General features: G+C 41.4%; 1 pseudogene; it reads right to left on the bottom strand.

Annotated features, from left to right (window-relative positions):
• Nucleotides 1–22,899, bottom strand: part of LOC124672320 — a 43,720-nt pseudogene extending 20,821 nt beyond the window's left edge.
• Between the last annotated feature and the right edge of the window lie 2,323 nt (nt 22,900–25,222).

The raw sequence follows: 25,222 nt of genomic DNA, 5'->3' as shown, positions 1-25,222 counted from the left end.
TTGTTAATAGGTTAGTTCCGTAAAATGCACGAATATGACATAAAGTATGCATAAAACATGTAGGTATCATTAATAATATGGCATGGAACATAAGAAATTATCGATACGTCGGAGACGTATCAAGCATCCCCAAGCTTAGTTCTGCTCGTCCCGAGCAGGTAAAACGATAACAAAGATAATTTCTGAAGTGACATGCCATCATATCCTTGATCATACTATTTGTAAACATATGTAGTGGATGCAGCGATCAAAACAATGGTAATGACATGATTAAACAAGTTAATCATAAAGCAAAGACTTTTCATGAATAGTACTTCAAGACAAGTATTAATAAGTCTTGCATAAGAGTTAACTCATAAAGCAATAAATCAAAGTAAAGGTATTGAAGCAACACAAAGGAAGATTAAGTTTCAGCGGTTGCTTTCAACTTGTAACATGTATATCTCATGGATAATTGTCAACATAGAGTAATATAACAAGTGCAATATGCAAATATGTAGGAATCAATGCACAGTTCACACAAGTGTTTGCTTCTTGAGGTGGAGAGAAATAGGTGAACTGACTCAACATAAAAGTAAAAAAGAATGGTCCTTCAAAGAGGAAAGCATCGATTGCTATATTTGTGCTAGAGCTTTGGTTTTGAAAACATAAAGAGAGCATAAAAGTAAAATTTTGAGAGGTGTTTGTTGTTGTCAACGAATGGTAGTGGGCACTCTAACTACCTCATCAACCAGACTTTCAAGAGCGGCTCCCATGAAGGACGTTATCTCTACCAACGAAGGTAGATCATCCCTCTTCTCTTTTGTTTACACATGTACTTTAGTTTAGTTTTTCTTTATTTATGGATGACACTCCTCCCAACCTTTTGCTTACACAAGCCATGGCTAACCGAATCCTCTGGTGCCTTCCAACATTCACATACCATGGAGGAGTGTCTATTTGCAAAATTAAGTTGCTTACCGATGAATCGAGCAAAACATGTGAAGAGAATTATTAATGCAAGTTAATTAATCGGGCTGGGAACCCCATTGCCAGCTCTTTCGCAAAATTATTGGATAAGCGGATGTGCCACTAGTCCATTGTGAAAGTCCGTCGAAGTAAATGACAAGATCGAAAGATAAAACACCACATACTTCCTCATGAGCTATAAAACATTGACACAAATCAGAGGTGATAAATTTTGAATTATTTAAATGTAGCACTCAAGCAATTTACTTTGGAATGGTGGAGAAATACCATGTAGTAGGTAGGTATGGTGGACACAAATGGCATAGTAGTTGGCTCAAGGATTTTGGATGCATGAGAAGTATTCCCTCTCGATACAAGGCTTAGGCTAGCAAGGTTATTTGAAACAAACACAAGGATGAACCGGTGCAGCAAAACTCACATAAAAGACATATTGTAATCATTATAAGACTCTACACCGTCTTCCTTGTTGTTCAAAACTCAATACTAGAAATTATCTAGACTTTAGAGAGACCAATTATGCAAACCAAATTTTAGCAAGCTCTATGTATTTCTTCATTAATAGGTGCAAAGCATATGATGCAAGAGCTTAAACATGAGCACAACAATTGCCAAGTATCACATTATCCAAGACATTATAGCAATTTACTACATGTATCATTTTCCAATTCCAACCATATAACAAATTAACGAAGAAGAAACTTCGCCATGAATACTATGAGATAAAGCGAAGAACACATGTGTTCATATGAACCAGCGGAGCGTGTCTCTCTCCCACACAAGCATTTATTCAAACAAAAACAAAAACAAAAGCACACAGACGCTCCAAGTAAAGTACATAAGATGTGGCCGAATAAAAATATAGTTTCAAGAGAAGGAACCCGATAATTTGTCGATGAAGAAGGGGATGCCTTGGGCATCCCCAAGCTTAGACGCTTGAGTCTTCTTAGAATATGCAGGGGTGAACCACCGGGGCATCCCCAAGCTTAGAGTTTTCACTCTCCTTGATCATAGTATATCATCCTCCTCTCTTGACCCTTGAAAACTTCCTCCACACCAAACTCGAAACAAACTCATTAGAGGGTTAGTGCATAAAAAAACTCACATGTTCAGAGGTGACACAATCATTCTTAACACTTCTGGACATTGCTCAAAGCTACTGGAAGGTAATGGAACAAACAAATCCACCCAACACAACGAAAGAAGCAATGCGAAATAAAAGGCAGAATCTGTCAAAACAGAACAGTCCGTAAAGACGAATTTTAAAAGAGCACCAGACTTGCTCAAATGAAAATTCCCAAATTGAATGAAAGTTGCGTACATATCTGAGGATCACTCACGTAAATTGGCATAATTTTCTGAGTTACCTACAGAGAATTAGACCCAGATTCGTGACAGCAAAGAAATCTGGAACTGCGCAGTAATCCAAATCTAGTATTTACTTTACTATCAAAGACTTTACTTGGCACAACAAAACATAAAACTAAGATAAGGAGAGGTTGCTACAGTAGTAAACAACTTCCAAGACACAAATATAAAACAAAGTACTGTAGCAAAATAACACATGGGTTATCTCCCAAGAAGTTCTTTCTTTATAGCCATTAAGATGGGCTCAGCAGTTTTAATGATGCACTCGCAAGAAATAGTATTTGAAGCAAAAGAGAGCATCAAGGGGCAAATTCAAAACACATTTAAGTCTAACATGCTTCCTATGCATAGGAATCTTGTAAATAAACAAGTTCATGAAGATCAAAGTAACAAGCATAGGAAGATAAAGCAAGTGTAGCTTCAAAAATTTCAGCACATAGAGAGGCATTTTAGTAACATGAAAATTTCTACAACCATATTTTCCTCTCTCATAATAACTTTCAGTAGCATCATGAGCAAACTCAACAATATAACTATCACATAAAGCATTCTTATCATGAGTCTCATGCATAAAATTATTACTCTCCACATAGGCATAGTCAATTTTATTAGTAATAGCGGGAGCAAATTCAACAAAGTAGCTATCATTATTATTCTCATCAAGTGTAGGAGGCATAGTATAATCACAATAACATTTACTCTCCATAGTAGGTTGTACCAAAAGATCACTATTATAATCATCGTAAATAGGAGGCAAAGTATCATCAAAGAAAATTTTCTCCTCAATGCTTGGGGGACTAAAAAGATCATGAAAACCAGCTTCCCCAAGCTTAGAACTTTCTATATTATTATCAACAATGGTGTTCAAAGCGTTCATACTAATATTACTACCAGCATGCAAATAAGATTTCATAGGTTTTTTAATTTTCGCATCAAACAATCCATGTTTTAAATCAGGAAATAGAATAAGAAGCTCATTGTTGTCCATTATGCCAAACTAGTGTAAACAAGAAACAAAAAGATGCAGTTGCAGGATCTAAAGGAAATAGCTTCGAGCACAAATACAATGGCGCCAGAAAAGTACTCATTACTCGGGACCGGAGTATGAGTGCCTTTTTACCTTTCCTCCCGGCAACGGCGCCAGAAAAGTGCTTTATGTCTACGGGAGCTTCTATTCTTGTAGACAGTGTTGGGCCTCCAAGAGCAGAGGTTTGTAGAACAAGAAGCAAGTTTCCCTTAAGTGGATCACCCAAGGTTTATCGATCTCGGGGAGGAAGAGGTCAAAGATATCCCTCTCATGCAACCCCGCAACCACAAAGCAAGAAGTCTCTTGTGTCCCCAACACACCTAATAGGTGCACTAGTTCGGCGAAGAGATAGTGAAATACAGGTGGTATGAATAAGTAGTAGCAACGGCACCGTAAAAGTGCTTTGCCCAGGACAATGAACAAGCAGTAGTAACGCTAGCAGTAGTAACGCAAAGAAACAAGTAAACAAGCAGCGATAGCAGTATTTAGGAACCAGGCCTAGGGATTAGACTTTCACTAGTGGACACTCTCAACATTGATCACATAACAGAACAGATAAATGCATACTCTACACTCTTGTTGGATGATGAACACATTGCGTAGGATTACACGAACCCTCAATGCCGGAGTTAACAAGCTCCACAATAATGCTCATATTTTAGTAACCTTTAGTGTAAGATAGATCAAAAGACTAAACCAAGTACTAGCATAGCATGCACACTGTCACCTTCATGCATATGTAGGAGGAATAGATCACATCAATATTATCATAGCAATAGTTAACTTCGCAATCTACAAGAGATCATGATCATAGCATAAACCAAGTACTAACACGGTGCACACACTCGTCACCTTTGCACACGTGCAGGAGGAATAAAACTACTTTAATAACATTGCTAGAGTAGCACATAGATAAATTGTGATACAAACACATTGCAATCATAAAGAGATATAAATAAGCACCTCACTATGCCATTCAACAAGTGAATAAGTATTCTGTGAAATATAGCCTAAGAGACCCACACGGTGCACACACTCGTCACCTTTACACACGTGGGACAAGGAGTCTCCGGAGATCACATAGGTAAAACTCACTTGACTAGCATAATGACATCTAGATTACAAGCATCATCATATGAATCTCAATCATGTAAGGCAGCTCATGAGATTATTGTATTGAGTTACATAGGAGAGAGATGAACCACATAGCTACCGGTACAGCCCCGAGCCTCGATGGAGAACTACTCCCTCCTCATGGGAGCAGCAGCGGTGATGAAGATGGCGGTGGAGATGGCACCGGTGTCGATGGAGAAGCCTTCCGGGGGCACTTCCCCGCTCCGGCAGGGTGCCGGAACGGAGACTCCTGTCCCCCAGATCTTGGCTTCGCGATGGCGGCGGCTCTGGAAGGTTTTCCGTATCGTGGTTTTTTCGCATCAGGGTTTTCGCGACGGAGGCTTTATATAGGCGAAGAGGCGGCGCAGAGGGTCGAAGGGGTGGCCACACCATATGGCGGCGCGGCCAGGGCCCGGGCCGCGCCGGCCTATGGTCCGGGGGCCCGGTGCCCCCCCTCCGGTCCTTCCCGGGTGTTCCGGATGCTTCCGGTGAAAATAGGAACCCGGGTCTTGATTTCGTCCGATTCCGAGAATATTTCGTTACTAGGATTTCGAAACCAAAAACAGCGAAAAACGAGAACTGGCACTTCGGCATCTTGTTAATAGGTTAGTTCCAGAAAATGCACGAATATGACATAAAGTGTGCATAAAACATGTAGGTATCATTAATAATATGGCATGGAACATAAGAAATTATCGATACGTCGGAGACGTATCATGCATCCAAAATCCTTGAGCCAACCACTATGCCATTTGTGTCCACCATACCTACCTACTACATGGTATTTCTCCGCCATTCCAAAGTAAATTGCTTAAGTGCTACCTTTAAATAATTCAAAATTTATCACCTCTGATTTGTGGCAATGTTTTATAGCTCATGAGGAAGTATGTGGTGTTTTATCTTTCGATCTTGTCATTTACTTCGACGGACTTTCATAATGGACTAGTGGCTTCATCCTCTTATCCAATAATTTTGCAAAAAGAGTCGGCAATGGGGTTCCCAGCCCCGATTAATTAACTTGCATTAATAATTCTCTTCACATGTTTTGCTCGATTCATCGGTAAGCAACTTAATTTTGCAAATAGACACTCCTTCATGGTATGTGATTGTTGGAAGGCACCCGAGGATTCGGTTAGCCATGGCTTGTGTAAGCAAAAGGTTGGGAGGAGTGTCATCCATAAATAAAGAAAAACTAAACTAAAGTACATGTGTAAATAAAAGAGAAGTGGGATGATCTACCTTGCTGGTAGAGATAACGTCCTTCATGGGAGCCGCTCTTGAAAGTCTGGTTGATAAGGCAGTTAGAGTGCCCACTACCATTCGTTGACAACAACAAACACCTCTCAAAACTTTACTTTTATGCTCTCTTTATGTTTTCAAAACCAAAGCTCTAGCACAAATATAGCAATCGATGCTTTCCTCTTTGAAGGACCTTTCTTTTACTTTTATGTTGAGTCAGTTCACCTATTTCTCTCCACCTCAAGAAGCGAACACTCGTGTGAACTGTGCATTGATTCTTACATACTTGCATATTGCATTTGTTATATTACTCTATGTTGACAATTATCCATGAGATATACATGTTACAAGTTGAAAGAAACCGCTGAAACTTAATCTTCCATTGTGTTGCTTCAATGTCTTTACTTTAAATTATTGCTTTATGAGTTAATTCTTATGCAAGACTTATTGATGCTTGTCTTGAAAGTACTATTCATGAAAAGTCTTTGCTTTATGATTCATTTGTTTACTCATGTCATTACCATTGTTTTGATCGCTGCATTCATTACATATGCTTACAATAGTATGATCAAGTTTATGATGGCATGTCACTCCGAAATTATCTTTGTTATCGTTTACCTGCTCGGGACGAGCAGAACTAAGCTTGGGGATGCCGATACGTCTCTGACGTATCGATAATTTCTTAGGTTCCATGCCACATTATTGATGATTTCTACATGTTATATGCACACTTTATGTCATATTCGTGCATTTTCTGGAACTAACCTATTGACGAGACGCCGAAGGGCCGGTTCTGTTTTCTCGCTGTTTTTGGTTTCGAAATCCTAGTAACGAAATATTCTCGGAATTGGACGAAATCAACGCCCGGGTTCCTATTTTGCCCGGAAGCATCCGGAACACCCGAGAGCCACCGCGAGGGGGCCACAGGGCCCCCAGATGATAGGGTGGCGCGGCCCACCCCCTGGCCGCGCGGCCCTATGGTGTCGTCGCCCCTTCGACCTTCTGACGCCGCCTCTTCGCCTATATAAAGGTCCCAGACCTAAAACCTCGATAAGAAAAACCACGATACGGAAAACCTTCCAGAGCCGCCGCCATCGCGAAGCCAAGATCTGGGGGACAGGAGTCTTTGTTTCGGCACCCTGCCGGAGCGGGGAAGTGCCCCCGGAAGGCTTCTCCATCGACACCGCTGCCATCTCCACCGCCATCTTCATCACCGCTGCTTGCTCCCATGAGGAGGGAGTAGTTCTCCATCGAGGCTCGGGGCTGTACCAGGTAGCTATGTGGTTCATATCTCTCCTATGTACTTCAATACAATAATCTCATGAGCTGCCTTACATGATTGAGATTCATATGATGATGCTTGTAATCTAGATGTCATTATGCTAGTCAAGTGAGTTTTACTTATGTGATCTCCGGAGACTCCTTGTCCCACGTGTGTAAAGGTGACGAGTGTGTGCACCGTGTGGGTCTCTTAGGCTATATTTCACTGAATACTTATTCACCGTTGAATGGCATAGTGAGGTGCTTATTTATATCTCTTTATGATTGCAATGTGTTTGTATCACAATTTATCTATGTGCTACTCTAGCAATGTTATTAAAGTAGTTTTATTCCTCCTGCACGTGTGCAAAGGTGACAGTGTGTGCACCGTGTTAGTACTTGGTTTATGCTATGATCATGATCTCTTGTAGATTGCGAAGTTAACTATTGCTATGATAATATTGATGTGATCTATTCCTCCTACATATGCATGAAGGTGACGAGTGTGCATGCTATGTTAGTACTTGGTTTAGTCTTTTGATCTATCTTACACTAAAGGTTACTAAAATATGAGCATTATTGTGGAGCTTGTTAACTCCGGCATTGAGGGTTCGTGTAATCCTACGCAATGTGTTCATCATCCAACAAGAGTGTAGAGTATGCATTTATCTATTCTGTTATGTGATCAATGTTGAGAGTGTCCACTAGTGAAAGTCTAATCCCTAGGCCTTGTTCCTAAATACTGCTATTGCTGCTTGTTTACTGTTTTATCGCGTTACTACTGCTGCGCTACTATCGCTTGTTTACTTGTCTCGGGCAAAGCACTTTTCTCGGTGCCGTTGCTACTACTTATTCATACCACTCGTATTTCACTATCTCTTCGCCGAACTAGTGCACCTATTAGGTGTGTTGGGGACACAAGAGACTTCTTGCTTTGTGGTTGCAGGGTTGCATGAGAGGGATATCTTTGACCTCTTCCTCCCTGAGTTCGATAAACCTTGGGTGATCCACTTAAGGGAAACTTGCTGCTGTTCTACAAACCTCTGCTCTTGGAGGCCCAACACTGTCTACAAGAATAGAAGCTCCCGTAGACATCAGTATGCCGGCATCACTCATTCATTGCATATTACAATTTCCGGATATTTTTACATACTTGTTTCGCTTCAGATGGTTGCCTCTAATATGAGGAGGATGATATTTGGGGAAGTGCTGTCTAAAAAACAGATTCTGGACTGATACTAAAAAATTTCCTAAAAATAGCCAGAACGTTATTTTGAGAAGCCAATTTTTGTGCATGTTCCCCAGGTTATTATCTAAGTTTCATTAGTTGAGCACTTTTTGATTTTAACAGCAGAAGATTTTCTAAAAAAATGATTACTGTACTGTTGTCAAGTTTGACGGATTTCTGCCACTTTGTGTTTATGTGACTCTTTTAGTTTTCATTCTCTTGTTTTTGCTTTGTTTCTTTCCTAAAACACAAAAAGACCAAAAATATTTCTGTTGTTTCTCTTTATCATTTGTTTATTTTGTTCGTTGTTCCTATTTTGCTTTATTTACTATCGTTAATTTGCTATGAGAAAATCCAAAAAGATTTTACTTTCGTTCTTGTTTCCAATTCGAAAACACCAAAAATATTTGTTGTTCTTCTTCGGTTTTGTAAAGTTTATTATGGAGTTCAGCGGTCTCCGGTGGTTGGAGCTTGGTTTTCATTCCATATTATTCAAGCCGCACAAGTGAAAGACAATAATGACGATCTACGACAACTCGACTGTGGTGAGAGGCTGGTATGAACTCTATTTGTTTTCATTTTTGTACATATACTCATCCATGTGAGCATGCTTAGTTGGTTCATGTGAGGTATATGTCATTTAATGAAAGTCTAGTAGTTCATGATCTCTCATGTTTAGCTCCAATTTATTAATAATGAGTAGCATGTCATAAATATTTTCTTGCATTGTTTTATTCATAGATAGGTATGACATTGTGGTATCCTCCTCTGAATAATTCATTTGAATTGACTTGGCACATGCTCACGCATGCATATGACTGAAACAAAAGTCAATTAAGCCTCGATGATTTACTTTGCTTCAGAGTTCTCGTATCACTTTTATGCCTCCGTTAATTTTATTTTGTCGCAAGCATGATTATGACAGTTATTGCTCTCTTGATTGTCGCTCCCCAGTCTATTGCTAGCATTGACTTGTACTGAGCGGGAATGCTGCTCGTGCTTCCAAACCCCTGAAAACCAAGTTATTCCAAAGTGTCCACCATAAATACCTATGCATGGCATTTCAAACCATTCCAAGTAAATTTTCATGTGCTACCTTTAAAACCTTCAAAGTACTTATCAATTTGTGTCAATGTTTTATAGATCGGAAGTATGTGGTGTTTTATCTTTCAACCTTGTCATTTACTCCTGATAGACTTTCACCAATGGACTAGTGGCACATCCTCTTATCCAATAATTTTGCAAAAAGAGCTGGCAACGGGGTGCCCAACCCCAATTAATTAACTTTCACTAATAATTCTCTTCACATGTTTTGCCCTGATTCATCAGTAAGCAACTTAATTTTGCAATAGACACTCCTCCATGGTATGTGAATGTTGGAAGGCACCCGAGGATTCGGTTAGCCATGGATTGTATAAGCAAAGGTTGGGGGGAGTGTCATCCATAATGAAACTAAAGTACATGTGTAAACAAAATAGAAGAGAGATGATTTACGTTGCTGGTAGAGATAACGTCCTTCATGGGAGCCGCTCTTGAAAGTCTGGTTGACAAGGTAGTTAGAGTGCCCACTACCATTCGTTGACAACAACAAACACCTCTCAAAACAATTTTACATCTGTTTTAAAAAGTGAAAAGCTCTAGCACATGTTAATCCCTGCTTCCCTCTGCGAAGGGTCAATCTTTTACTTTTATGTTTAGTCACCATCCTTTCTTTGAGCACCTTCTTGAGAGCATAATTGTCATTCTTAGTGTAATATGCTTGTCCCAGAATATGGTTAACTGTGGTATAACTTTGATGCTTTATCTTTGATAATCTTTACTTCTAGTCTTTCCATGAAATTCAGAGGTGTCTGGGCATTTATGTTTTGCTGTACAAATACGGGCAAGCGAGATACCACTTTATCATATCTTTTTATGAACATTGCAATCCTGCTGATAGACATGATTCATGATGCTTATTATTAGTTTGTTGGTATCTTTTTCATGATTGACATAACTATTAGATGACTTTATTTGCATGTATCTTATTATGAATTGCCTAAGTACTCGTCCATATCACGAGAATATTTACATCATATGAACAAATGTGTTCGTGAAAGTTCTTTTATCGCACTCAGTTGTTAACTGAATTGCTTGAGGACAAGCAATAAGCTAAGCTTGGGGGGAGTTGATACGTCCAAAACGTATCTACTTTCCCGAACACTTTTGCTATTGTTTTGTCTTTAATTTGTGTATATTGCATACAACTAACACGGATTAACGTTGTTTTCAGCAGAATTGCCCTGGTGTCTTATTTTAGTGCAGAAAATCAACTTTCAGGAAAATCCCCGAAAATAATTGCAATGGGCCTATTTTCACAGAAGACTTACGGAGCCAGAAGACGAGACGGAGGGGGGCCACGAGGGGCGCCCACCACATGGCAGCGCGATGGCCCCCAGGGTTGCGCCGCCCTATGGTGGCGCCGCCTCGGCCAGCCCCCGACGCTCCCCTCTGGACTACTTAAAGCCCTTGACCTAAAAACGCACGGGGGTTCGACCAATTTGCCAGAAGACATCCAGAACTCCGCCGCTGTCGCGAAACTCAATCTCGGGATCAGAAACTCCGTTCTGGCACCCTGCCGGGACGGGGAATTGGAGGAGATCATCGCCATCATCACCACCGACGCCTTTCCATCGACCATCCATGTTTTCCCCATCCATGTGTGAGTAAATCCCCGATGTAGGCTGTAGGGGGTGGTAGGGATTGGATGAGATTGTTCATGTAATAGCCATAAGATTGTTAGGGCATAGTGCCTAGTATCCGATGTTGGTCTTTTATGATATTGTTGCAACTTGTTATGCTTAATGCTTGTCACTAGGGCCCGAGTGACATGATTTCAGATCTGAACATGTTATTAAATCATGATGATATTCATTGTTTTATGATCTTACCTGCAAGTTGTATACACATATTGCTGTTCGGAACCCGAGGCCCCAAAGTGACAGAAATTGGGACAACCGGAGGGGAAGGCTGTGATATGAGGATCACATGTGTTCATGGAGTGTTAATGCTTTGCTCCGGTGCTCTATTAAAAGGAGTACCTTAATTACCAGTAGTTTCCCTAGAGGCCCGGCTGCCACCGGCTGGTAGGACAATAGATGTTGTGCAAGTTTCTCATTGCGAGCACGTACGACTATATACGGAACACATGCCTATGGTTATTTAGTACTTGGATACTGTCTTATTATTATCTGCAAATGCCTTGCCTTGATTATTACATGAGTTCTCTTATCCATGCAGTGCCCGTTCATCCATCCATATGCCTACAGTATTTTAATCGTGTTGTTTACTATAATCACTACTGTTGTCTTTATTACACTGCTGCTTATATTTCACTGCTGCTACTACTATAAAACTGTTGCTACTGATAAACTATTGCGAGCAAGTCTGTTTCCAGGTGCAGCTGAATTGACAACTCCGATGTTAAGGCTTACAAATATTCTTTGGCTCCCCTTGTGTCGAATCAATAAATTGGGTTTTACTTCCCTCGAAGACTGTTGCGATATCCTATACTTGTGGGTCATCATACCGTAAGACCCGTGTTAACCATAAGATCTGGAGTGGGACGGAGTAGTCAATTGTATTTTTTCCTTTCGCACATCAACGTATGCGCTTACCATAGTCAGTTGTATCCTCAGGGAACAACCGGAGCGGGTGGGGAACCCTCAAATCCCCACGGTAATGTGGTCTATGATGGGTTGTAGAAGGCCGACGAATGATACCCAATGGGGTATGCTGACCGGCGGGGATATTAGTCGAGGTCGGATGATATCCATGGATATGCAGACCGGCGAGGACCCAAGGTCGGAACTACAACAAAGGGTGGGTGTACGGGGTCGCGGAGAAATGCAATGATTGGCTAGGACCTTATACCGGGCCTCACACCAAGGAAGTGTGGACGGGAATACCGGACCCGGTTGGCACCAAGGTTAAGATATCTTATGGATCAAGCAACACACCTCTGCAGAGTGTATCAAATCGTGACCTGTCACTCCCTGTTCCGGGTTTGGAACTGTGAAAGCGGCCGGAAAGGAAATCCATGAAGTTCTAGACACCCGATGAAGGCTGACGGACATAGCTCTTCAGAATAAAAGAAACCTTTTGAAGAAATATTTACAAAAACTTGCATTGCCTATGACTTTCTGGTCCATGGCTGTAGCTAGTGCATTAAACACCTCTTTCCTATAATGAACTTGTTGAGTACGCTCGTACTCATCCCTCTTTGAATCCCATGCTTAGATCTGAAGGCATGAAAGGAAGATCTACAGTACAACTCGAAGGCCAAGGATTCAACAACTACTTCAAGAGACATGACCCTGTCAGAAGAGTCAAACACCACATCCACCATGGAGAAAACCTAGATTAGCAGTAGAAGAGATCTAGCTCCCTAATCCTAGCTCCTAATTGGCTAGAATCCATTCATAGCCTCTATAGCTAGCCAAAACCTCTATAGATAGAGTTCATGATAAGTTAGACTACGAGTTGTTCTTCTGCAGCTTATTTGCAGTTTTACCTCACTATAAAGTAGGAAGCTGTGTTGATCTTCTGTAAAGAGTCTGTGTGTAATTCTATAGACATGCCTTGGACCCGCAAATATTTCTATTGTACCACTCTAAGGGATTTAATACTAGTGAAATGGTGTTTCATTGGTGTTATGTCAACGACTTGCATACTACACCATGCAGTGGTATGCTGGGTCACTACAAGTAATTATGTCTAATAAGCTACATTAAGGCTGATCGCGAGTGCACTCTGATGTGATCGATGAGCTCGAACAACTGGCTTTGGGGAAGTACGAAACCATCCCTCATTGGGGCAAGAATTGCAACTTCGTCTTTGATGGTGCCATCTTCAAGTACCCAAAGTCTGGCGTTCTCAAGGTGAAGGGAAGGTCTGATCCAGATGGTATCCTCTCCAGTAAGTGGAGGGACCAAGTGCTAAGCATCAATGGATTATGCATCTTCTCTGATAATTTTGTGTGCTAGATAATGGCTCTTTTTTCGGCCCGACAAGATATACATGGAGGCGAGGGTGTTTGCACCGTGGTGGACCAAGAATCATGCGACAATGTGGACTAAGACTGAACATTTCATTAAAGCTTTGGTTAACTTAGGATTTTTTCTATTTTTCTCTATGATATATGGGTTGCGCGGAAATCTCAGGGTGGGCCATGTCCCATCATGGCATCCCTAGATCCGCCACTAGTCCAACCCCTTTCCAACAATGCGCATGCCAACACGCTGAAGATGAATGGGATTAGATGACTGAATGCATGCATGGTCAATAAAATACTCCAATCACATGCTTTGTCAGGAATGCGAGTTGTAAAAAATCATCTAGCTTAAGAAATATTTAGATTACATTTCAACTTGTCTAGTTTCCTACCACATAAATGAAACCATCAATTATCTGATCCTTGTTTGAGATGAATTTGATGTCTACCTATTTTCTTGCAACCCTTTCTCTGGAAGTAAAAATTATATCAATTTTCATAGGTTTAGTGCGAGCATGAAAAAATTGGGTTTGCAAAGAGGTATGTGGAGCATAACATGTATCTCTAAACATCTTCACATAACAAATAATGCATAAGAAATGGCATCTCATAACAAAATATCCACCATAAGATTTAAAGAAGATGTCCATAATCATGTATGGAAGCTCATATATGGATCTAATACGTGAAAGCACAAAGAGAGGTTCGATCAAGTTACTACCATAAACCCTAACTCCGGGGGTGAAATACTCCTCCTTACGTGGAGAGCGAAGTGGAGGCATTGGTTAAGGAGGAGAGCTGGGCGGAGCTGGACTGCAGGGTCTTTGTTTCGTGATTTTTGATATTCAATTCGTTCATAACGCAATATAATACCAGAGTTTTTATAGGGGTTTTAAAGTCAAGACGGTTATGTGGGCTTAAAGAACAAGTGAACAGGGTCCGTAGGCGTCAGTGGCCCCATGGCGTGGGCTGGAAGCTGGGCCATGCCATGGCCCCCCACCAGGCGGCCCTCCAACCTTCGCTGGTGCTTCTTCTTCTCATCCTCTTGTATTTCCCCCCAAAAAAATGACGTGGCGAAAATTTGTAGTCCATTTGACATCTGGATGGTTTCTAAAACTTAAAAGTGCATAAAATATGATTTTCCTGTTATGCAGAGCTAAAAATAAAATAAAGGTGACTTTCTAGTAAATCCCTAAAATCAATTATAAAACATGGTTGGAGTCTTATATATATGATGCAACTATCAAAGAATGTAACCTAATAAACTACAAAGTTTATGGATACATTTCACATATATCACCAGTCGCTAGGGTAAACACCTCGGGCTTATCCTCCCATAAAACTAACCTTTTCAAGTTCGCATGGTTTACCGGGATCGAAGACATTCGCAATAAAGAAGTTAACTTATCCAGGTCGCTGTGGTCACAAATGTTCCAAGACCTACCGTGTAGGTAGTTGACACGTTCAGAACCTACCATCTGAAACCAGAAGACGACCAATGAGCCAACTATCAGGGTCTTTGATACGTCTCCGACGTATCGATAATTTCTTATGTTCCATGCCATATTATTGATGATACCTACATGTTTTATGCATACTTTATGTCATATTCGTGCATTTTCTGGAACTAACCTATTAACAAGATGCCGACGAGCCGCTTGTTGTTTTCTGCTGTTTTTGGTTTCGAAATCCTAGTAACGAAATATTCTCGGAATTGGACGAAATCAAGACCCGGGGTCCTATTTTGCCACGAACCTTCCGGAAGATCGAAAGGGATACGAAGTGGGGCGACGAGGCGCCGCCACCATAGGGCCGCGCGGCCGGAGGGGGCCCGCGCCGCCCTATGGTGTGGGCCCCTCGTCAGCCCTCCGACTCTGCCCTTCCGCCTACTTAAAGCCTCCGCCGCCAAACCCCTGATGCGAAAAACCACGATACGGAAAACCTTCCAGAGACGCCGCCGCCGCCAATCCCATCTCGGGGGATTACGGAGATCTCCTCCGGCACCCTGCCGGAGAGGGGATTCATCTCCCGGAGGACTCTACACCGCCATGGTCGCCTCCGGAGTGATGAGTGAGTAGTTCACCCCCGGACTATGGGTCCATAGCAGTAGCTAGATGGTTGTCTTCTCCTCATTGTGCTTCATTGTTGGATCTTGTGAGCTGCCTAACATGATCAAGATCATCTATCTGTAATACTCTATGTTGTGTTTGTCGGGATCCGATGGATAGAGAATACCATGTTATGTTAATTATCAAGTTATTACATATGTGTTGTTTATGATCTTGCATGCTCTCCATTATTAGTAGAGGCTCTGGCCAAGTTTTTGCTCTTAACTCCAAGAGGGAGTATTTATGCTCGATAGTGGGTTCATGCCCGCATTGACACCTGGGACGATGGACGAAAGTTCTAAGGTTGTGTTGTGCTCGTTGCCACTAGGGATAAAACATTGGCGCTATGTCCGAGGATGTAGTTGTTGATTACATTACGCACCATACTTAATGCAATTGTCTGTTGCTTAGCAACTTAATACTGGAAGGGGTTCGGACGATAACCCGAAGGTGGACTTTTTAGGCATAGATGTAGTTGGATGGCGGTCTATGTACTTTGTCGTAATGCCCAATTAAATCTCACTTGTACTTATCATGACATGTATGTGCATTGTTATGCCCTCTCTATTTGTCAATTGCCCGACTGTAATTTGTTCACCCAACATGCTTTTATCTTATGGGAGAGACACCTCTAGTGAACTGTGGACCCCGGTCCATTCTTTAATACTGAAATACAAATCTGCTGCAATACTTGTTTCTAGTGTTTTCTTGCAAACAATCATCTTCCACACAATACGGTTAATCCTTTGTTACAGCAAGCCGGTGAGATTGACAACCTCACTGTTTCGTTGGGGCAAAGTACTTTGGTTGTGTTGTGCAGGTTCCACGTTGGCGCCGGAATCCCTGGTGTTGCGCCGCACTACATCCCGCCGCCATCAACCTTCAACGTGCTTCTTGGCTCCTCCTGGTTCGATAAACCTTGGTTTCTTTCTGAGGGAAAACTTGCTGCTGTGCGCATCATACCTTCCTCTTGGGGTTCCCAACGAACGTGTGAGTTACACGCCATCAAGCTCTTTTTCACGGCGCCGTTGCCGGGGAGATCAAGACACGCTGCAAGGGGAGTCTCCACTTCTCAATCTCTTTACTTTGTTTTTGTCTTGCTTTATTTTATTTACTACTTTGTTTGCTGCATTATATCAAAACACAAAAAAATTAGTTGCTAGCTTTAATTTATTTACTGTCTTGCACTCTATATCAAAAACATAAAAAAATTAGTTTACTTGCATTTACTTTATCTAGTTTGTTTTATTTACTACTGCTAAAATGGCCACCCCTGAAAATACTAAGTTGTGTGACTTCACTAGCACAAATAATAATGATTTCCTATGCACACCTATTGCTCCACCTGCTACTACAGCAGAATTCTTTGAAATTAAACCTGCTTTACTTAATCTTGTTATGCGAGAGCAATTTTTTGGTGTTAGTTCTGATGATGCTGCTGCCCATCTCAATAATTTTGTTGAATTGTGTGAAATGCAAAAGTATAAAGATGTAGATGGTGACATTATAAAATTAAAATTGTTTCCTTTCTCATTAAGAGGAAGAGCTAAAGATTGGTTGCTATCTCTCGCCTAAGAATAGTATTGATTCATGGACTAAATGCAAGGATGCTTTTATTGGTAGATATTATCCCCCTGCTAAAATTATATCTTTGAGGAGTAGCATAATGAATTTTAAACAATTGGATAATGAACATGTTGCTCAAGCTTGGGAAAGAATGAAATCTCTCGGTTAAAAATTGCCCAACCCATGGATCGACTACTTGGATGATCATCCAAACCTTCTATGCAGGACTAAATTTTTCTTCGCGGAATTTATTGGATTCAGCTGCTGGAGGTACCTTTATGTCCATCACTCTTGGTGAAGAAACAAAGCTTCTTGATAATATGATGGTTAATTACTCTGAATGGCACACGGAAAGAGCTCCACAAGGTAAGAAGGTAAATTTTGTTGAAGAATCCTCTTCCTTGAATGATAAGGTTGATGCTATTATGTCTATGCTTGTGAATGATAGGACTAATGTTGATCCTAATAATGTTCCATTAGCTTCATTGGTTTCCCAAGAAGAACATGTTGATGTAAACTTCATTAAAAATAATAATTTCAACAACAATGCTTATCGGAACAATTCTAGTAATAACTATAGGCCATATCCTTATAATAATGGTAATGGTTATGCTAATTCTTATGGGAATTCTTACAACAATAATAGGAATACACCCCCTGGACTTGAAGCTATGCTTAAAGAATTTATTAGTACACAAACTGCCTTTAACAAATCTGTTGAGGAAAAGCTCAATAAAATTGATATTCTTGCTTCTAAGGTTGATAGTCTTGCCTCTGATGTTGATCTTTTAAAATCGAAAGTTATGCCTAATAGGTATATTGAAAATAAAATTGTTACTACAGCAAATGCCATCCAAGTTAGAATTAATGAGAATATAAGATTAATGGCTGAACTGCGTGCTAGGTGGGATAGAGAAGAAAATGAAAAACTAGCTAAAGAGAAAAATGTAGCTAAAGTTTGGACTATTACCACCACTAGCAATGCTAATGATTCACATGTTGCTGCACCTCCTACTATTAATGGTAAAATAATTGGTGTTGGCAATGCTTCTACTCCTAGTGCAAAGCGCGCAAAATTACCCGAAACCGCTAAAACCGCTGAAACCGCTCGTGAAAAAACTGCTGAAATTTTTTCCAACCTTGGGGATGATAATCCCATTGCTTTAGATTGTAATGATTTAGATTTTGATGATTGCCACATCTCTGAAGTTATAAAGTTCTTACAAAAACTTGCTAAGAGTCCCAATGCTAGCGCTCGTAAACTTGGCTTTCACAAAACATATTACAAATGCTCTCATAAAAGCTAGAGAAGAGAAACTAAAACTTGAAACTTCTATTCCTAGAAAACTAGAGGATGGTTGGGAGCCCATCATTAAAATGAGAGTCAAAGATTTTGATTGTAATGCTTTATGTGATCTTGGTGCAAGTATTTACGTTATGCCTAAGAAAGTCTATGATATGCTTGACTTGCCACCATTAAAAAACTGTTATCTGGATGTTAATCTCGCTGATAATGCTAAAAAGAAACCTTTGGGGAAAGTTGATAATGTGCATATTATGGTTAACAATAACCTTGTCCCCGTTGATTTTGTTGTCTTGGATATTGAATGCAATGCATCTTGCCCCATTATATTGGGAAGACCTTTTCTTCGAACCGTTGGTGCTACTATTGATATGAAGAAAGGTAATATTAAATATCAATTTCCTCTCAAGAAAGGTATGGAACACTTCCCTATAAATAGAATGAAGTTACCTTATGATTCTATTATTAGAACAAATTATGATGTTGATGCTTCGTCTCTTGATGTTACTTGATTTACACTTTCTGCGCCTAGCTGAAAGGCGTTAAAGAAAAGCGCTTATGGGAGACAACCCATGTTTTTACTACAGTATTTTTGTTTTATATTTGAGTCTTGGAAGTTGTTTACTACTGTAGCAACCTCTCCTTATCTTAGTTTTGAGTTTTGTTGTGCCAAGTAAAGTCTTTGATAGTAAAGTAAGTACTAGATTGGGATTACTGCGCAGTTCCAGATTTCTTTGCTGTCACGAATCTGGGTCTACCTCCCTGTAGGTAGCTCAGAAAATTAAGCCAATTTACGTGCATGATCCTCAGATATGTACGCAACTTTCATTCAATTTGGGCATTTTCATTTGAGCAAGTCTGGTGGCCTAATAAAATCCATCTTTACGAACTGTTCTGTTTTGACAGATTCTGCCTTTTTATTTCGCATTGCCTCTTTTGCTATGTTGGATGAATTTTTTTGATCCATTAATGTCCAGTAGCTTTATGCAATGTCCAGAAGTGTTAAGAATGATTGTGTCACCTCTGAACATGTTAATTTTTATTGTGCACTAACCCTCTAATGAGTTGTTTCGAGTTTGGTGTGGAGGAAGTTTTCAAGGATCAAGAGAGGAGTATGATGCAATATGATCAAGGAGAGTGAAAGCTCTAAGCTTGGGGATGCCCCGGTGGTTCACCCCTGCATATTATAAGAAGACTCAAGCGTCTAAGCCTTCTTCATCAACAACATTATCAGGTTCCTCCCCTGAAACTATATTTTTATTCCGTCACATCTTATGCACTTTGCTTGAAGCGTCGGTTTGTTTTTGTTTTTGTTTTATTTGAATAAAATGGATCCTAGCATTCACTTTGTGGGAGAGAGACACGCTCCGCTGTAGCATATGGACAAGTATGTCCTTAGGCTCTACTCATAGTATTCATGGCGAAGTTTCTTCTTCGTTAAATTGTTATATGGTTGGGATTGGAAAATGCTACATGTAGTAATTCTAAAATGTCTTGGATAATTTGATACTTGGCAATTGTTGTGCTCATGTTTAAGCTCTTGCATCATATACTTTGCACCCATTAATGAAGAAACACTTAGAGCTTGCTAATTTGGTTTGCATATTTGGTTTCTCTAGAGTCTAGATAACATCTAGTATTGAGTTTTGAACAACAAGGAAGACGGTGTAGAGTCTTATAATGTTTACAATATGTCTTTTATGTGAGTTTTGCTGCACCGTTCATCCTTGTGTTTGTTTCAAATAACCTTGCTAGCCTAAACCTTGTATCGAGAGGGAATACTTCTCATGCATCCAAAATCCTTGAGCCAACCACTATGCCATTTGTGTCCACCATACCTACCTACTACATGGTATTTATCCGCCATTCCAAAGTAAATTGCTTGAGTGCTACCTTTAAAATTCCATCATTCACCTTTGCAATATATAGCTCATGGGACAAATAGCTTAAAAACTATTATGGTATTGAATATGTACTTATGCACTTTATCTCTTATTAAATTGCTTGTTGTGCGATAACCATGCTTCTGGGGCCGCCATCAACTATTCTTTGTTGAATATCATGTGAGTTGCTATGCATGTCCGTCTTGTCTGAAGTAAGAGAGATCTACCACCTTAATGGTTGGAGCATGCATATTGTTAGAGAAGAACATTGGGCCGCTAACTAAAGCCATGAATCATGGTGGAAGTTTCAGTTTTGGACATATATCCTCAATCTCATATGAGAATAATAATTGTTGCCACATGCTTATGCATTAAAGAGGAGTCCATTATCTGTTGTCCATGTTGTCCCGGTATGGATGTCTAAGTTGAGAATAATCAAAAGCGAGAAATCCAAAATGCGAGCTTTCTCCTTAGACCTTTGTACAGGCGGCATGGAGGTACCCCATTGTGACACTTGGTTAAAACATGTGCATTGCAAAGATCCGGTAGTTCAAGCTAATTAGGACAAGGTGCGGGCACTATTAGTATACTATGCATGAGGCTTGCAACTTGTAAGATATAATTTACATAACTCATATGCTTTATTACTACCGTTGACAAAATTGTTTCATGTTTTCAAAATAAAAGCTCTAGCACAAATATAGCAATCGATGCTTTCCTCTTTGAAGGACCATTCTTTTACTTCTATGTTGAGTCAGTTCACCTATCTCTCTCCACCTCAAGAAGCAAACACTTGTGTGAACTGTGCATTGATTCCTACATACTTGCATATTGCACTTGTTATATTACTCTATGTTGACAATTATCTATGAGATATACATGTTACAAGTTGAAAGCAACCGCTGAAACTTAATCTTCCTTTGTGTTGCTTCAATACCTTTACTTTGATTTATTGCTTTATGAGTTAACTCTTATGCAAGACTTATTGATGCTTGTCTTGAAGTACTATTCATGAAAAGTCTTTGCTTTATGATTCACTTGTTTACTCATGTCATTACCATTGTTTTGATCGCTGCATTCATTACTTATGTTTACAAATAGTATGATCAAGGTTATGATGGCATGTCACTTCAGAAATTATCTTTGTTATCGTTTTACCTCGCTCGGGACGAGCGAGAACTAAGCTTGGGGATGCTGATACGTCTCCGACGTATCGATAATTTCTTATGTTCCATGCCATATTATTGATGATACCTACATGTTTTATGCACACTTTATGTCATATTCGTGCATTTTCTAGAACTAACCTATTAACAAGATGCCGAAGAGCCAGTTGCTGTTTTCGCTGTTTTTTGTTTCAGAAATCCTAGTAACGAAATATTCTCGGAATTGGACGAAATCAAGACCCAGGGTCCTATTTTGCCACGAACCTTCCAGAAGATCGAAAGGGATACGAAGTGGGGCGACGAGGCGCCGCCACCATAGGGCCGCGCGGCCATAGGGGGGCCCGCGCCGCCCTATGGTGTGGGCCCCTCGTCAGCCCTCCGACTCGCCCTTCCGCCTACTTAAAGCCTCCGTCGCGAAACCCCCGATGCGAAAAACCACGATACGGAAAACCTTCGGAGACGCCGCCGCCGCCAATCCCATCTCGGGGTTCCGGAGATCTCCTCCGGCACCCTGCCGGAGAGGGGATTCATCTCCCGGAGGACTCTACACCGCCATGGTCGCTCTCCGGAGTGATGAGTGAGTAGTTCACCCCTGGACTATGGGTCCATAGCAGTAGCTAGATGGTTGTCTTCTCCTCATTGTGCTTCATTGTTGGATCTTGTGAGCTGCCTAACATGATCAAGATCATCTATCCGTAATACTCTATGTTGTGTTTGTCGGGATCCGATGGATAGAGAATACCATGTTATGTTAATTATCAAGTTATTACATATGTGTTGTTTATGATCTTGCATGCTCTCCGTTATTAGTAGAGGCTCCGGCCAAGTTTTTGCTCTTAACTCCAAGAGGGAGTATTTATGCTCGATAGTGGGTTCATGCCCGCATTGACACACGGGACAGTGACGAAAGTTCTAAGGTTGTGTTGTGCTTGTTGCCACTAGGGATAAAACATTGGCGCTATGTCCGAGGATGTAGTTGTTGATTACATTACGCACCATACTTAATGCAATTGTCTGTTGCTTAGTAACTTAATACTGGAAGGGGTTCGGACGATAACCTGAAGGTGGACTTTTTAGGCATAGATGCAGTTGGATGGCGGTCTATGTACTTTGTCGTAATTCCCAATTAAATCTCACTGTACTTATCATGACATGTATGTGCATTGTTATGCCCTCTCTATTTGTCAATTGCCCGACAGTAATTTGTTCACCCAACATGCTTTTATCTTATGGGAGAGACACCTCTAGTGAACTGTGGACCCCGGTCCATTCTTTAATACCTGAAATACAAATCTGCTGCAATACTTGTTTCTACTTGTTTTCTTGCAAACAATCATCTTCCACACAATACGGTTAATCCTTTGTTACAGCAAGCCGGTGAGATTGACAACCTCACTCGTTTCGTTGGGGCAAAGTACTTTGGTTGTGTTGTGCGGGTTCCACGTTGGCGCCGGAATCCCTGGTGTTGCGCCGCACTACATCCCGCCGCCATCAACCTTCAACGTGCTTCTTGGCTCCTCCTGGTTCGATAAACCTTGATTTCTTTCTGAGGGAAAACTTCCTGCTGTGCGCATCATACCTTCCTCTTGGGGTTTCCAACGAACGTGTGAGTTACACGCCATCAGTCTTCGGTGCCCCATGACCTATCATCAAGGTCGATGGAACCTTTAAAGGCATAATATTCAGATTATAGGTGCCCTCAAGACCTACTATCCAGGTCGAATAAATCATCAAGCACACGAGATGGGTCTATCAAGGAGCAAGGAAAACTTCATCAACACCTCAAAGTCAGTCGTCTTATTGAAGATACTGATCGAGGGCTTGCCGGATATAAGTTGGATCATACTGTATTCCTATGGCACATGGATATGCACCCCTTTTCATCCCACAATGGCCATGATGATCATGACGCGAAGGCCTGCATCAAGAAGCACCAACCGACCTAACATGTCGTGCTACACCAAGACTTCCTGGAGATTCCCTGAACCAGACGTGCATCGAACGAAGGCTACATGATCAACTTAACATGCAAGGCAACCAAGATCAAGCTTGCAACATGGAGAAACCTACTGCTGACACCTATATATCGAATACCATTCATCCAGATCAAAGACCAGGTTTCACATCTTCGTGAAGTCGTCGTTGTAGCCTCCATAACGATAAACCCTAGATACATTCATAAACCTCGACGAGTGCGTCCATAAGACTCATGAGTTCATTTTGTAATAGTCTTATACCATCTTGTGATCACACCATGCATAAAGTATGCGTGATTTCCACCATTTACATCGTGTCTTTGATCCAAATATGCTGACTCGAGCCCCTTGCCGAACAAATAAACTCGCTCTGCTGGTAGAAACTGAGATTGTCTTGGGATCATGTAAACAATCCTTCTTCCATCTTATCAAGTATCACGAGTCATAGATGCAGATTAAAAGTCGAACTATCCAAGCAGTCATGTATATGTTCCAGGGATACATAAACCTCTCAACTTGAGGGGAGAAATCACATGTCTAATATACCCAAATATTTTATCCACTATTATCAAATGTGGGATATAACAAATTTTTCTCTAGAAAGCACTGAAGGATCACATGTACCACAAATTTTATCTCTTTTCTTTCTCTCTTGATTTTATTGCTTTGTAGAGGCTAACCTTGAATTTTTCATCACTCCACCTAATGGTGGCTGAATAGGGGGCTTTACATCTCCCCTCTCTCATGTGCTGTATCAAAAATGGAAAAAAATCAAGGAAATAAAAATAATAATTGACAACCCTATTTATATATATTTATCATATATATTTATATGATAAATAAATAAATATATATATATATATATCATCTGTCTTTGTTTATAGGGTCTACACGCAGCCCTAGATCGTCAACTTGACCAATATAATATAAATTATATAACATAAAAGTATATATCATTAGAAAGAAGAATATATAAATCTTATAATGTTATATATTTTGTAATATATATCATGCATCTTGCTAGTTATTAAATTTACGATGTAGGCATATATTAAGACCTATAAACCGAAAGGGAGAAAGTAGTAAACTTTTACTCCTTTTTAGACCGTCTCAAAGAATTCAATATATCATGTCCCCAATACCCCCTTTTTCAGACCCAGATCAGGACCAACCGGTCCGGGAAGATGATACCCAACATCACGTTGTAAGAGCATCTCTAACAGAGCCCGTAAATCCCGCCGGAACTGAACTTTTCCGGTGGATTTACGGGTTCGGGTCGAATCTGTCGCAGAACGGAGCCCGAAAACATGGGCCGGCCGTAAAAGAAGTTCAGGAGCCCGAGAAACTCCCCGCACGCCCCGTATTAAAAGGGTTCATGGAGGGGAGTTCGGTTCGCAAAACCTACTCCCCTCCGCCGTTCCTCTCCCTCCGCCGCCGCCACTCACCATTTCCGGCGAGCAATCCAGCTCGCCGCAACCAGCGATCCAGCGCCCGCCACCACGCGATGGCGTCCCGTGGACGCTCCGACGGCCGTGCCGCCGGATTGGACGGCGGCGACTCGCCGCCGCGTCCGCCTGTCTTCCGCACCGACGCGGAGCGGCGCAAGTGGAAACAGAGCGAGGGCGCACGCAAGCGCAACGCCCGCCTGTGGACGAACTGGGGGCTCACGCCCCCAAGAAAGCTCGCGCGCTACGGCAACGCTGGCGAGGGCTCCTCGTCCGGCCAGTTTAGCCTTGCACCGCGGCTGCCTGTCGCGGAGAGCAGCGACGAGGACAACCTCGTCCCCGCGCGGTCGCCGACCTTCTCCGCCGGGGACTACGTCCACGGCAGCGACGAGGAGGAGGCCGTCCTCGAGCATAGGAAGGCCGTCAGCGCGGCGGAGGCTCGGGCGCGCTTCCGCCGGGAGGAGGCGGACGCCGTCCGCCAGGTCAGGGAGTACAAGGCGGCCCGCCGGGAGGCCCGCGTCCGCCGCGTCCAGCTCAAAATA

This window comes from Lolium rigidum, chromosome 7 (assembly GCF_022539505.1).
Source record: "Lolium rigidum isolate FL_2022 chromosome 7, APGP_CSIRO_Lrig_0.1, whole genome shotgun sequence".
Lineage (NCBI taxonomy): Eukaryota > Viridiplantae > Streptophyta > Magnoliopsida > Poales > Poaceae > Lolium > Lolium rigidum.
This window is presented reverse-complemented; position numbering and strand designations above follow the sequence as displayed.